Raw genomic sequence first — 15,124 nt, 5'->3', positions numbered from 1 at the left:
TTAAACATTGCAATGGAGATTTCACCTAAGTATAGTTACAAGGCCTTTATTTACTATTGTCTTATGTGTTGTATGTTGTGTGCACACTTCTGTTTTGTGTTGTATGTCTGTATGTGTGTATGTCCATATTTCTTATATGAGGAGCGCTCATGAAAAAATGGATCCGAATTTTTTCTTTATTCACGTGATTTATATGGTTTAATTTAAATTAGGTGAACAGCTGTTTATGATTGTTGTTAAAGATGGTTAACAGATCTGTTTGTTTACTTTCACCATTCCTTTTCATTATATTTAATAACTCTGTTCAGGATAATGTCTCTTTAGCATCATTGCCAGAATTTCCATCTCCATCCCAATTCCGGTGAAGACTGAGATAAAACCAAACTACAGCTTCTATGATAGCTATCACAGTAAACTGTATAAACTGATGCATCAATGAATATAACTCAACAAGTAATGCTCAATCAAGGACTTGATTTACTTTGGGAGGAAATGGACATATTGATAGACTCCTCCAATTTGAACTGCTTGCAGAACTTGCCTGGACTATATATCAGTTGTATACATTGTAAAATATCATCTGGTGCACCGAATTGTGGTACTGCTGGCATATCTTTGCTGATGGTGTCACCAGTGATGCAATTTCCTTGCCAGCTCACCCCATGTTTATTGTGGTAATACTGGCATATCTTTGCTGATGGTGTCACCAGTGACGCAATTTTTCCAAGGAGCCATCAATTGGCTTGGTGTCGTGGCATTTCTGTATCCTCCTCCCTTCTACTAGTGATGGTCTAAAATTTGGGGGCCAACAGAGGTGAGGCAAAGAACCTCACCCCCCCACTGGCACCAAGGCAAAATTTGGGGGCCAACAGAGGTGAGGCAAGAACCTCACCCCCCCACTGGTGCATAGGCCTATCCACGAGCATGGCTGAATGCTGGACCGGTAGTCAGCGACGGGTTGCTCTGATTACAGTGGATTCAACCTAAGACAGGAAGCTGACGCCTAAAGGTCAGTTCTCCCATGACGGGTAAGAACCATATGTTAAATTGGACAACCTACCAGGCACGGTCCCTAGCCACATTGCTTGTTGCTTAATTAAACAGAAGGGGGCAGATGCTAGGAGCCACAAGCAAATATACAATGTATGGCACCTTTGGTTGTAAAGTGACGCCAGCTAGCCACTGAGATGATTATGTTAAGATTTACATTCATATGCAAATTGGACTCCCGCTGTTCACCTTGGCCTGCTACCGGACTCATGTTACGGACTCATGTTACCAGACTCTTGGAGAGTTCCCATTGGTTGGGGAAGGATAGTAGGAGGAAATTCCGGGGGAGGTCCGGGGGGACCCCGGGGGGTTCCGGTCGGCGCGCGGTTCCGGTCGGACACCCTCGTGGGAGGACCGGTTTTTGACTTGCTGGCGCTGAGAGTGTTAGCGGCTTTTTCAAAATAAAGTTTTGTTCCTGCTTGATTGGCTCGTGATTCTGTGCCCAGCCAAGACTGCGGCATGATCCCACTCATATGTGAAATCTCAAAAAAGGTGAACTCATAGAAGTAGAGTAGAACCAGAGGAGGGTGGGGTGAGGATGGGGAAAGAAGAGGTATTTGTTAAAAGGTGAAAATTTACAGGTAGGTAGAAGAAATAAATTCTGCTGTTCTATTGAACAGTGAGGTGGAGTTAAGAATAATGTACATTTTAAAATAGCAAAAGGAAAGAATTTTAAATGTTCTTTCCACAAAATTGATAAATATCTGGATAGATGTGCTGATTAGACTGATCTCGATCATTCTGCAAGGTCTACATGTATTGAAACACCACATTTGTGCTTTACACATATAGTTATTATTTTTCAATTAATAACAAATAGTACTTCAAAAGTACATTTTGGCATGAATTTCTAATCTATAAAGAACATGCCTCTTTAATAGTTCTCTAAATAGCTTTGTGTTGGCTATTGACTGCATATAGTGCATTCTCTAAGTGGAGTGTTAGTATGCTGCATTTTTATTTATTTTTCAGATGAGAAAATATTCAAATTTGGCTTGGAAGGGTTTGTTTTCTGAAGAAATTTCTAGTAAGTTTCTGATTTTTTTTTCTTTCAAAGCCTCTCTGCCAGCTACAAGTGAGATTCCATATGTTGTGTGGTATTTAAAGAGAAACAGCTCTTGGAACTACCCAATTTCAGATGTTCCAAAGAATGCCTACCTAAAAAGGAGTTGCAAAATAGATTATAAAATTATTTTGGCATCATTTGCTGAGGAAAAATGGGTAGTATTTACTAACATTTTATCACACCATTATATTTAAAAGAAGGAAGCTAAGAAGTTCCCTAGTTACTAGAGCACCATTTAAAGCAATCAAGTGAACAGAAAGCTTCATTGTATCCCTTTATTTGTCTAAAATGACTTCTATAATGAATAGATACACCTGGCTATGTGCTTTCTAAGACCCTGATTTTTCTCTATTACATCCATAATTATAGTAGTTATTTACAATTTATAATTTGCAATCATTTACAATTACAAATGCATGTTAGCTTTTTTTTTTTAATTATTTTATTGTTGGTTGTTCAAAACATTACATAGTTCTTATTATACCATATCATGTTAGCTTTTTGATTTGGGTCTCTTGTAAGTATTGGGCCTCCATAGAAATTCCAGCTTGCTCCTATTATCCACTGTTCTGGAGACAATGAAGCCATGCAGGCACAGAAATGTGCCTCATCACAGTGGCTTCCCATAGAAGACCTACTTGCAGGTGCAAGTTCAGATGCACAAAACATTTATTAAATCAGATTCTATTGCTTCAGATTCTATTTACTCATCTCAATCTCTGAATTAGAAAATTGCTCCAAGAATAGATGCCTCCTTAGTATGAACATAAATTTTACCTGTCTCTCTTTTTAAAATAGTGCTCCCTGGATGGAATACTAATACTATTTCATAAAAATAATTAGTTTGAACTGTGTGCACAGGGATGCAATGGCCACTCCAGAGTGCTAAGTTAACTCTTCCCCCAACAACAAATAATGGAATGCCATTCTACGTATCCCAACTCCAATTACATTCTTTGGGTGTTGTGTACACATTTTCAAAGCATCTTATTTTTAAATACAGAAAATGCTGTGCAAAACCTTGAAAGTACTAATCCATATCTAAAGAAGAAGCATAAACTTCCACGTTATTCCAAATTGAGATTTAATCATAAAGATGTAACTTACCATTAACAGATAAAGAATAATCTATGACATTCTCAATATTGCAGAAACCTTTCTGATTTTCAAGTAAGAATTTAGCATAAAAGTAACATCCTAAGACATGATGAGAACACAGCTCTGTGCTCAGGACTATTACAAAGCAATGCTGACACCTACAGAGAATGTACGCAAATATCCAAGTTAATTGGCATATATTTTACTGATCTTACTGATAGGTGCTAATACTTTAAATTACCTTGATAAACAAAAAGTAAGTTTGATGTGCTGCATTTAAAAAGGGAATTTGGTTTATAATCAAAATGCACAGCTTTTGTTCTTCCAATAAACTTCATTGTTGTGACATTATTATTTAATTGTTGATATTTTAATAGTTAAGGGGAGAATCTACCTTAGCAATCCCATTGCTGTAGAATCATATGCTGGTGTGAACAATAACATATGTAAAATACACAGTGAGAAACAAACTAACCTGTTTATTCTTTTCCCTCCTGTATTTGGGTAGTATTTCTAGCGAGAAAGGAAAGTTTTCTTCCTCTCTCTGGAAGAGCTATGTTAGAATGTTCCAGAATGACTACCTGGGGATGGGGGACAGGTAAAAGGACAAACTATCCTTGCCCAGTATTATCTCTGTTGCCTCTTCAACACCATGTGGTAGAAGAACTAGTCTTGAAAAATTAAGGTACAATGTAAATGTAATTCAATGAATACTTTTTAGGTAAGTAAAACTCACTACTCTCCTAATGAGCATTAACATAAAAAGGCAAAATTCATATCTTGTATTTACCAAAAATTTAGCACTTGCAAGTCATCATGTGAAGTCTCTGACAATGAAGACAATTCAGAGTCCATTAACTGATTGTAATTTGAAGCTGAATATATTACCAGCAATTCTGTTAGAAAATATTCCACTTATTTGCATTAAAATACGCATTAATAACTTTGATAATGATAATTCAGTAGCTTTATGGAGAAAAAGTACAAAACTTTACTGAGAGGTAATGAATTGACTTAATGAATACAAGAGATATGCTCCTGAATAAAAAGATTAGGGTGGAGTTGACAATTACCTCCTAATTATTTTGTAGATTTTATACAATTTCCAAAAAGGAATTCTAAAAAATCTTCATGATGGTTTTATATCCTTACACTTTTTAGAGTTCACGGGCATAACAGGTAAGTGCATTTATAGCAAGATTTACTAACAAGAGAAGAGTGTTGGCAAATAATTATATGCTTAATAATATATATGTTAGATAGTATAGGCTATATGCCATATTAAACATATATATTGTGAAGCCAAAACAATCAGAAAAATGTAGATCTAGCATTATATAGACAGATACTCCCAAAGCACAATGTCTATGATTTAGAAATAGACCCACAAAATATTGTAAAAGCAAGAATATTAAATATAATGATATTAATAAAATTGATTTCCCAATTTACTAAATCAGGAAAAAATACCATAGAAAATGCAGAAAGTAAACCTCATATGTCATCTGATCTTTAGATATAAACACATTACAAAGAAAAATAAGATCACAAAGTAAAAAGTGAATTAAAGAACATAAAGATAGAAATGTCGTATATCACAATATATCGTACAAATTGAAAAGAAAATAACAGACGTAGGGAAAATATTTGGAATTATTATGAAAAAAAAAAACCACAAATCCTTAGAGGAAAAGAAAAAGTCCAGTTGAAAACTATGCAAAGATTACAAAAGATAATTCCCCAAAGAGCAATTAGCAAATGTTTTACAAATAAAAGACAAAAGTGTTCAACCTCACTCTTCTTCCCATTGTGACCCATGTTTTAGGAAATCTGTGTTATTGGCTTTAGCAAATGCTCCCTGTATCATCAAAGGCTCATCCATGGCTTATTTGTTCCCTTGGACTATACCTCTTCTTCTTCTATGACCCAAAATCCTACACATATTTTAAGAAACACATAAAACATCATGTCCTATATGGTGTCTTTTTCTAGTCTCCATAGAGGAAATGTCCTCTTAATAGTGAACTTTTATGACTCCTTCTTTAAATCTGAGATTACACTCACCCATACCAGCTTATATCTTGCATACTTATTTAATGTTTTACTCTATAGCTTAATTTATTAGGTTATTTTTTTTAACAAAGTTAGAGTATTCTTCACTTATCTGTAATTGACAGATTTGTCATGCCAAAAAAAGTAAAATAAAATAACGACAAGAAAAACAAGACGAAACCAAGAGTAGTGATAGTTTGACTAATATAAATAGAGACATTAACACATACAAATTAAGTTTCTTATGCTGCAGCAGAAAAAAAATCTGCTTCTTTCTCATGCCTGAGGGGCTTTTTGATGAAAAAAAAAGTCTTAATACATTTTAAACAGAAAAAAAAATATGTAAGACTACCTTCTTTTGATCAGTCCATAAAAGAATGAAACAAAAATTAACAGTAAATTAGTGAGAAAAAAAGAAAGAAAGAAAACTCCTTTTGGATTGGTAACATTTACAATACTCAGAAACCACACGTGGCTAGCGGCTGTTGTGTCAGGCAGCCGAGGCCTATGAGATGAAAATGACCGAGACCATTTTAATTGCTATGATTCTAATGATTGATGCCAAAAATAGTATCATTAAAATGTTCAAATAATGTGTTTTAAAAATTAATATAAAGTTAGTGATTATGTATTATAATTGTATACATTATGTTTAGTTTAATTGTATTTTGTTGACTATGATTGATTTTTAAAATCACTAATTACAAAATTGGAAGTGAGCCCAGCACCATCATATATGATGGAGGTTAACAATCATATAAATCCCTGCTTTCTTATTATACCTCTGTTTAGTTTAAAAACCAACTTTGGGGGCTGCTCAGGGGCAGAGCACTTGCCTAGCATGTGTGAGGCACTGGGTTCGATCCTCAGCACCACATATAAATAAATAAAAAATAAAGGTACATCAACAACTAAAAAATATTTTAAAAACTACTTTAAAAAACTTTAGGAAGCCAGACCTATAAGAATAATTCCAGAACTATTTATACACTCCATACCTAATAAATCTAATAAACTCAAAGTGGAAAGAAAAAGGATAGGAAAACAGGGAGAGAGGGAGGGAGGGAGGGAGAGAGGCAAGAAGAAAATAAAAAAGGAAGAGAAAGGGAGGGAAGGAAAAAGATAATCTGTTTCAAAAAAACAAAACAAAACAATTTCTCAGGGCGCAGTAGGGTGCATGCCTGTAATCCCAGAGGATTTGGTTTGGGAGGCTGAGGCAGAAGAATCATGAGTTCAAAGTCAATCTCAGCAATTTAGTGAGGCCCTAACCAACATAGCAAGACCCTATCTCTAAATAAAACATAAAAAGGGCTGGGAATGTGTCTCAGTGGTTAAGTGTCTCTGGGTTCAATCTCTGGTACCAAAAATAAAAAAATCCAATCCCTAGAACAGAAGTTTTAAGAGATTGTCAAAAAGTTTGAAATTAAATTCAATTAAATAAATTTACTTTGGAATAAAAATAGATACACACACACACCATATATATATATATTTATCTTATATATAATATATTAATATGATTATATTAATACAATACAATATATTACACATAGTATAACAAGTTATAATATGATACAATATAATACATATATTATCCAAACAGGATTTATTTGATTAGGGAAACTTACCTTTTCTTTCTTTCAGAAGAATTTTTTTACTAAACTCAGGTTTTTTGGAACATGGTGAAATATTACAGTACTAAAGAGTAGGTATGGAGTGTTCCAGATTTTTTAAATATGGATCAATTTTATAATTTCCATAGCAACAGTAGTTCTGATATATTGGAAGAACTATTTATAAATGTTGAAGTGTACAATCCATTTAAAGTATTATTTATACCAAATGCTCTGGTGCACACAATGTATTAACATATTCACTGATTAACCTTGGAAGGATTAAAATGTGAAAGATATAACATATAGGCAAAATAGGGGTGGGGGAAATAAAAGATTGGTACCCAAATTAAGAATCTAAAGAGAGAACATTTTCCATAAGGCTGAAGAAGGGGGACAGAGTTGACAGAGCAGCACAGGAAGCAGAAACATGCTCATTCCTCCTCAGAGTCTCTATTTAGGTCCAAGTCATGTAACACCTTCTATAACAATTCTTCCCTCATTTCCTAAAGTGGAAGCAATCATTTTTCATAGAACGTGTGTAATTTTTTATTTGTTCCCCATGTGAAGTATCACATTCTATTGGGATAGACCTGTTGCCCATTGTATTCCTTTGTATGGTCAATCTGGGTGAAAACCAGGCATCACATTTCTTTCTGTGCCTGTATTTAACTGTTAACAGATATACATTGACCTTAAGCAGGCAGGCATCATTATAAAAATTATGGCTATTAGAAGTAAAGTTTTCAGTGTGAGCAGTATACCAGGTGAGAATTAAAGTCATGCTAGATAGCTCTTACGAGCTTATTTTTGCATTTATACTTTACATTGAAATGCACTTAAATATTTAATATCTTGAGAGAATAATATTAAGCTTTGTAAATGCAGTATAATTGAACCATTCTAAAATTTGACCATGTAATTTGCAAAAATGTTGAGTGCAAAACATGTCAAATCCCTGTTTTCTTTTACTAATTTCTAATAGAACTGAAACTCTTTTCATATTGCCATTTGGGGGCTTTTAAGCATTTTTTTCCTTTCATTTTTATTCTCTCCAGTGTAGTTATGCAAGGTACTGTAATGGCTAATGAAATTTCTAGAAAATTTGAAGAAAAATTTTTGAATAGTATTTAAAACATATTTTCACCCTCTCAGACTTGAATTTATGCTGTGATCTAATTTCAAAATTGGATTAAGGACATTTTCTATGAGCATCACTGAGGTTGGTTTTATGTGTGTGTGTGTGTCTTTGTCTTTCTCTACAGTTCCTATAGACACTCAGACTGGACAAGGAAATTTATGTTGGCTGACAACTTCTGGTTCTCACTAGGGGTCGCAGGATGTCAAAAAACTGATCAGCCAACAAGGACGCAGCTGCCAAGGTCTGTCTGCGTAACACATACCATACTCTTTGCACAGTCTGGGAAGTGCCTCAAACATCAGGCCACATAGAACACCATACCCTACAACACATTACAGCCAATTAGTGACTTGACTCCTACACCCTATCTGTCTTTGAAATTAAGAGCTTCAGGGCTAGGGGGCCTTTGAAGGCCTAGCAGCAAAACAGGATCCTCTGAAGGACTGATTTAACATTCTCCAGAGCAAATGTTTCCATATAGTTGAGGTTATCTGAAGGCTTAGATTATTATCATATTTTCTCCCTTTTATGATGTGTTAGAGACATTTCATTAGCATCACAATGTTATAGGCTCAACACTTACAAAATTAGTATTTTTAAAGACTTTTACTCATTTTGCTAAAAACTAGAAAAAAAGGTAATTTTATTCTATCTTTATGATACTTTAGTAGTTTTCATAGGTACATATTAGTTTCTTTGCTAATCTCAATTTTCAAGTCTCATCTTGAAACAGTACTTCATATAGTATTCTTAATATTCAAACACTCATAAATCTTTGGCCATCATATTATCTAGACCACTAATACAACAAAACAATGCTAAAAACACATACAAAAATCTCTTATACTTGTGGTACAAAAGTAGCAATTCTTAGAACTTTTAGATATAGACGTCATTCTGAAAATTTACCCTGACATAAGGAATGTGATGAAAGGATTAATCTTATGGAAAAGTATGTTATGCAAACTGGGGAAGGTAGATTTTCATCTCTGGTAGAAATTTAAATGAACACAAGTAATCTTATGAATCTAAAACATAGTCATCATTTTAGCCTATAGCTATTGATCCTGGAAAGAAAATACAACCAATTTTGCAATTAAATAGTTTCTGATTTGCTAACTTAAAAATGATCACATTTCTCATTTTTATGCTTAGAAATTATTTATTAGAAATAACTCAGGGACTGAGGTCAAAACACTAAATATTGAATTAGACAGGAGCAAGGTAATTTGGGGGGTGGGAGGAGGAACACAATTTAGAAACTGGTCTACTCCGTTGTGCTTTTTGTACAGTTAAGGTCATTACCAGGCATGTATGCCCTCTGTTTTTATGAACTTCTTGTTCCATGATAATTTTATTTATCCTTGGGAGGGGGGCATGTCCTGTGAACTGAAGCATTTAATACTGGATTATTAGAAGAAAATAGCCAATAAAATGCCCCTCTACATATTGAATTAATTGCTTTACTAATTGCTTTCCTGTTTTACTAGTAATTAAGAGCACACAGCTTCAGGTTCTCTGCAAGTGGTCTGATGGTTTTAAAAGAGTACGCCATAAACTTTGCACTGATTTTAAAGCCAAGCACATGACAATTTCCATTTCACATAGCAATGGTTACTATAGAGCAAGAAAACAAAAGAGAATCAACTGATTTTATAGGTTTTCTAGAAATATTTAAATATTTTGCGATTCCTCCTCTAAATCATTCGTGTTTTATTTTAAAAGGGTGCTGTACTTAGAAATTATTCTAGCGTCAGAGTTTAATTACTTTTTATGTTGATGTTGGAACCCAAATAAATGAGTGGACTTTTTCGAATCTTTCTGAAGGGGAGAGAATGAGAGGAGAGAGAGAGAGAGACAGAGAGAGAGAGAGAGAGAGAGAGAGAGAGAGAGAGAGAGAGAGAGAGAGAATATGAGCAAACCACTGTTACAACCAGAATTTTTTTTTTTTAATTTTTATTGTTGGTTGTTCAAAACATTACATAGTTCTTGACATATCATATTTCACACTTTGATTCAAGTGGGTTATGAACTCCCATTTTCACCCCATATACAGATTGCAGCATCACATCGACAACCAGAATTCTTAATGCTGAGGAGTTAAGAGAGTAGGCTCAGCCTCACAAATCAACTGTGACCTCAACTCATAAGTGGTGGTGTTTTTAGAGGATTGATGATAACGTAGAAAGCACTGGGACTAACCTTCAATTGAATACATACAAACTAAAATAGAAAACCAAGGAAATCGTCCAGAAATGTCAGCACTTTCCCGCTAGCAAAAAAAAAAAAAAAAAAAAAATTAAAACACCACACCCATCTGAAATAGCTAGATAATTGAGGATCAAAACCTTGTCTGAGTAATTAGCTCTTGATAACCCAGCTCTTCTGTGTACCCTGGCAAGGCAAAGTGGATATGCTAGTGCTCTGCTGACCCGGAAGTTAATTAGAATCTGCTGTGAAGACAGTGCTTGCCCTCCCTGGCCTAGTGGTGCTTGGCTCAGTTGACACAATTTTCTTTTCTTTTTTTTTTTTTTTTTTTTGGTTCTTAAACATAGAGTAAAGCTGAATGAAGTCTTTTCTGGAAGGTAGAGAAGAAGGAAAACATGAAGGACATTGTCCCCTCTGAGTTGTGACCCCTTCAGTGTCTCAGGTTTTCAGAGCTGGTGTAGCTAGCTGAGAACAAATCATATTCACCCATTTTAGGGAACATTAGTTAATGTCCTTAAAGTGCTTTGAAGATGAACAGCAATAAATATATAAATAAACACACCTCAGATGTTTCCTATTGATTGGAGGTTGGTTTTATAGTGCAAAACTATTGCCTTAGTGGTTGGAAAGCCACCCAGAGTGAGTTACAATACCTGAAGATTAAGGTCAAGGTCATTAATTATTGCCACCTAAAAGCCCAGTGTAGCTTACAAAATAAATCTGGCCTGGTCCCGGAACTAAGCACAGAGCATAATGGAGAGTTTAGAAATACAGGAAAACTAGTGTTCTAGTGCAGCTGCATATTATGAATAGAGTTAAATAAGTTATAAAATAACTTGGTGATTTTACAATGCATCATAAAAAATGAAGTCACCCAAGTTTTAAATATACACAAACCAATTACCCAAGAACTCATTCGAGAGGTTAGTGAACAATGTCAGCTTTTTCCATGGAACTCATTTCACTATGTTGTGTTTTTATTATCGATCATTGAAAAAATGCTTGCTCTGATAAGTCTGTGCTTTCAGAAACTTATTTTGCAAAAGTAAATGGATAAAATTAGCTTAGGGTATTACTATTATTTGGACATTTTGTTGTTTGCGGGTAGGGAATGGAGAGATGGAATCTTTTTGTGAGTCCTGTTAGGAATCCAGGAATTCTCCTTTTTCATTCTTCACTTTTTCTTTCTACTTGTGAAGAAAAAAAATCTTATTTTCCCAGTCATTTCATAAGCACTCATTGCAATTTTCTTTCAGAGTCAGATTTGATTGTTTCTGTTCTCATGGATAGGCACCATTTGTAGGCCATAGGCCAGGACTTCATAAAAGACTGATCTCTTGTCATGTACCAGGCTCCATGCTGGGTGATTCAAATTCTTGGTATGCTCATACTGCACAATAACCATATTAGGTGTTGTCATTGATATTAAGTGTCCCCCAAAGGTCCACACTTCAACCCTAGTGTGACATTATTAAGAGGTAGTGGACTTTAAGAGAGGGGCCTTATGGGAGATCCTCAGGTCACTGGGGTGTGTCCTTCAAGGGGAGGGTGGAAGCCCAGGCCTCCCTCTTTCTCTCTTTTACATTCCTTGTCATGAGGCGAGTGGTTTTGCTCTTTCACAGACTCCCAATGTTATGATTTGGGTATGAGATGTCCCCCCAAAGAGCTTATGTTAGGCAATGTAGCAATGTTTGCAGAGGAAATTAGATTATGGAAGCTATAATCTAGTCAGTGGATTCAACCATTGGATGGATTAATAATTTGAAAAGACTATAGTACGGGGTGGTAACTATTGGCATGCAGTTGTGACTGCAAAAAGAAGGTTACGTGTGTGCGCGCAAGCGCGCCTTTTTTGGTTTGAATTTAGTCCCTGGCTCCGTGCTTGCTGTCTCTGCCTCCAGGCTGCCCTGACCTAGGCAGCTTTCCTCTGCCACACCCTTCCATGATGTTCTACCTCACCTGGTGTGCACCCCCCCCCCCCCATGGAGTTGGCCAACCGTGGACTAAACCTCTGAAACTGTGAGCCCAAAATAAACTTTCCCACCTTTAAGTTGTTGGTGGGGTATTTTGGTCACAGTGACAGAAAAGCTGACTGATATACCCTACCATGATGTACCTGCCTTGACACAGGCCCCAAAGCAACAGAGCCATCAATCAGGAACTGAAACCTTTGAAACCATGAACCAAAGTAAACCTTTTTTTTCTGTATAAGTTGATTAGTTCAGGAGTTTGTTGTAGTAATGAAACACTAACACATGAAGTAAACATTTTACTTTAAAAGTGAGGACAATCTAACTAAGAAAGGCTACATGTCCAAACCCATCTTACAAGAAGAATAACAAGGACGTAAGCAAGCTTTCTGATTTCAGACCTTGCTTTTACACTCAATGTATAGATTTTTAAAATTAATTTTCACTCATATTCTAACATTAAATGTTTCCAGTGCATAGAATATTAGAATATACTTAGATTACTAAAATGGAACTCGATTTATTTTTGTCAATAAAACCAAATTTATCCAGTATGTGCAAAGTATTTTGTAAAATTTTTAAAAATTCATTAATGGAAAATATATAGCTCTTATCCTCCCTGAGATAAATGATTTAAATTCAAGGCAGAATAGAGGGACTTTTGACTAGAATAAAATCCATGGAGTCAGGAAGGATATGATGCACTGAGGTTTGAAGGAAGAATGGTTTGAACTAAAGGCTATCAGCCACTATCATATACAGAGTTCTCTACTGATCAAAACTTGACAGCAATATGAACAGAAGTGCAGTCCCCTCAATCAGTGGGCAACTGAAAGAGTCAGTGGAAGGTTATATATTATGAGGTGATAGTACTGTGTTCATGAATAGCTTACTCATTTTAGCATATATTCTCCATCTTTAGCAGAGCACAAACTAATAAAAACTTTGGCAAGTGATTGGTCTTCAGAATTGGTCTTGTGGAGTTGGGTCTTCCTTTCTCATAAGAAGTTGATACTATTTTTTTGTAATATTTAAAAAATTCAGTTATTCTCATTGCATGGTATGTTTATTGAAGGTTTCAGTGTCTAATTTTTTTTTAATCCATGAAGCAGAATGAAATGAAGCCATAAGAAAGTGGGCATCTCTGTCCCCCATAGCGAGGGCATGGTAGTGAATTTGGTTTAGCAGACACTTCCATTAGTGGCCCGCACTCAAAAAAAAAAAAATCTAGATTTTTTTCCTTGGCTCTTATTTCCATCCCAGGAGGCATAAATGTGTCTTCTTTAACATGCAAACAAAAACTTTCTTTAAAATCTTCGTGGTGAAGCAAACATTGCCATCTGCTCATTTTATTCATAAGTGACACTCTATTTGTTACTTAAGAAATAGTGATAAGGACAGATTTTGAATATAGGGTCATACTAATTAGCAAGATTTGGAAGTATCCTGCAGTGGTGATACATAAAATAATGTATCAATCAAAAAGCCATAGTATAAAATTTAAAAAGAAGAAAATGTAGAAGTCAAAGTTCATGGAGGCTCAGAGAATCATTCCTTCTTGTAAGAGTATGTGAACCAGATGTACCTAATTGTATTCAGAAGAACAATAACATTAGTACAAAACAAGATTTTTTAAAAAAGCTTTAAAGTAATGTGAAATTGTCAGTATTTGCTGTATTTGATCCACAGATTAGATGATTTCATAGGAGTCAATCTATATACATACTACTTGGTTAACAGTTTTTAGTTCAGAGGAAAACGTGAGATCCAGGTGAGGGAGGAAAACTCACATTTGATTCCATATGAAAGTTTGGAAGAGTTTGTACTTTGAGTTTGCCTAGACATCATTTGCTTTGCAGGAATGAATATTCTTCATTCATTAACTCTGAATGAAGTTATTATTTTTCTGAGTAATTCTTATTTATAAGGGACATGAAGGGAATATCTTCATGTATTACTTGGTATCATTAACAGTCATTGCTGAGGGCCATTGCCAAGTAGAAATGACGCATCGAAATTTCCTTGCTAGCGTACCCCATGTTAAATGGATTTCGCTGTTGACATTGCATGTAAGGTGACCTTGCTCAAGGAAGGCGGATCCGGGTTTAGAGCTGATCAGGTTTGAGGAAGTATCCCGGTCCTTGGGTTTAGGGCGTTCCGGTTTAAGACAATAGGGGTTTTAGGGAAGTTGGAGGTTGAAGATTATTGCTGCCAGGATTAGGGTGTTCCTGCTGCTTGTTCCCGTTGAGTTCTCGTGAGATTCAAAGGAGATTGGAAAAAAAGCCTCCTGGAGTAGGTGAATTGGGCGGAGGAGAACTGGGATTGCCCCAGAACGTGTGTAGAGGCCGGTGTGAGTTCGGGAATAAAGATTGCTGTTTGAATCTAGAAAGCTGTGTGGTGGCTCGTGATTCTGTGCCAAGCCAAGACATTGGCAAGTCATATCTAGCTTTTCACAAATTGACCAGATTAGAAAATAGACATCTCTGCATGGTGAGGTAGCATATGCCTGTAATCCCAGCAATTTGGGAGGCTGAAGCAGGAGGTTTGAAACTTGGAGGCCAGCCTCAGCAATTTAGGGAGACCCTCAGTAAGACCCTGTCTCAGAGCAAAAAAGAAAAAAAAGAAAAGAACTGGGCATGTAAGTCAGTGGTAAATCACTCCTGGATTCAATACCCAGTAATGTCCGCTTTCCCCCCAAAATAAAAGACATTTCTCATTACCTATATCTAAAAGTCAACTTTATTTTAATTACTGTGATAACAAACTGGATATACCATTTGGCATAAAGTTTGCCTCTTGCTCTGGCAATGTTGGGTGACTTTATTCCTTACTGTTTCTGGAAGCTGATGAGTTCCTGTTGCATGTGCAGGGTGGGCAAGAGGGGTTCCCACCTAAAGACAAGGTGACATCAGGACATCTTACTAAG

Source organism: Spermophilus citellus, assembly GCF_964194105.1.
Source record: "Spermophilus citellus genome assembly, chromosome: 16".
NCBI lineage: Eukaryota > Metazoa > Chordata > Mammalia > Rodentia > Sciuridae > Spermophilus > Spermophilus citellus.
Note: the sequence above shows the minus strand (reverse complement) of the source record.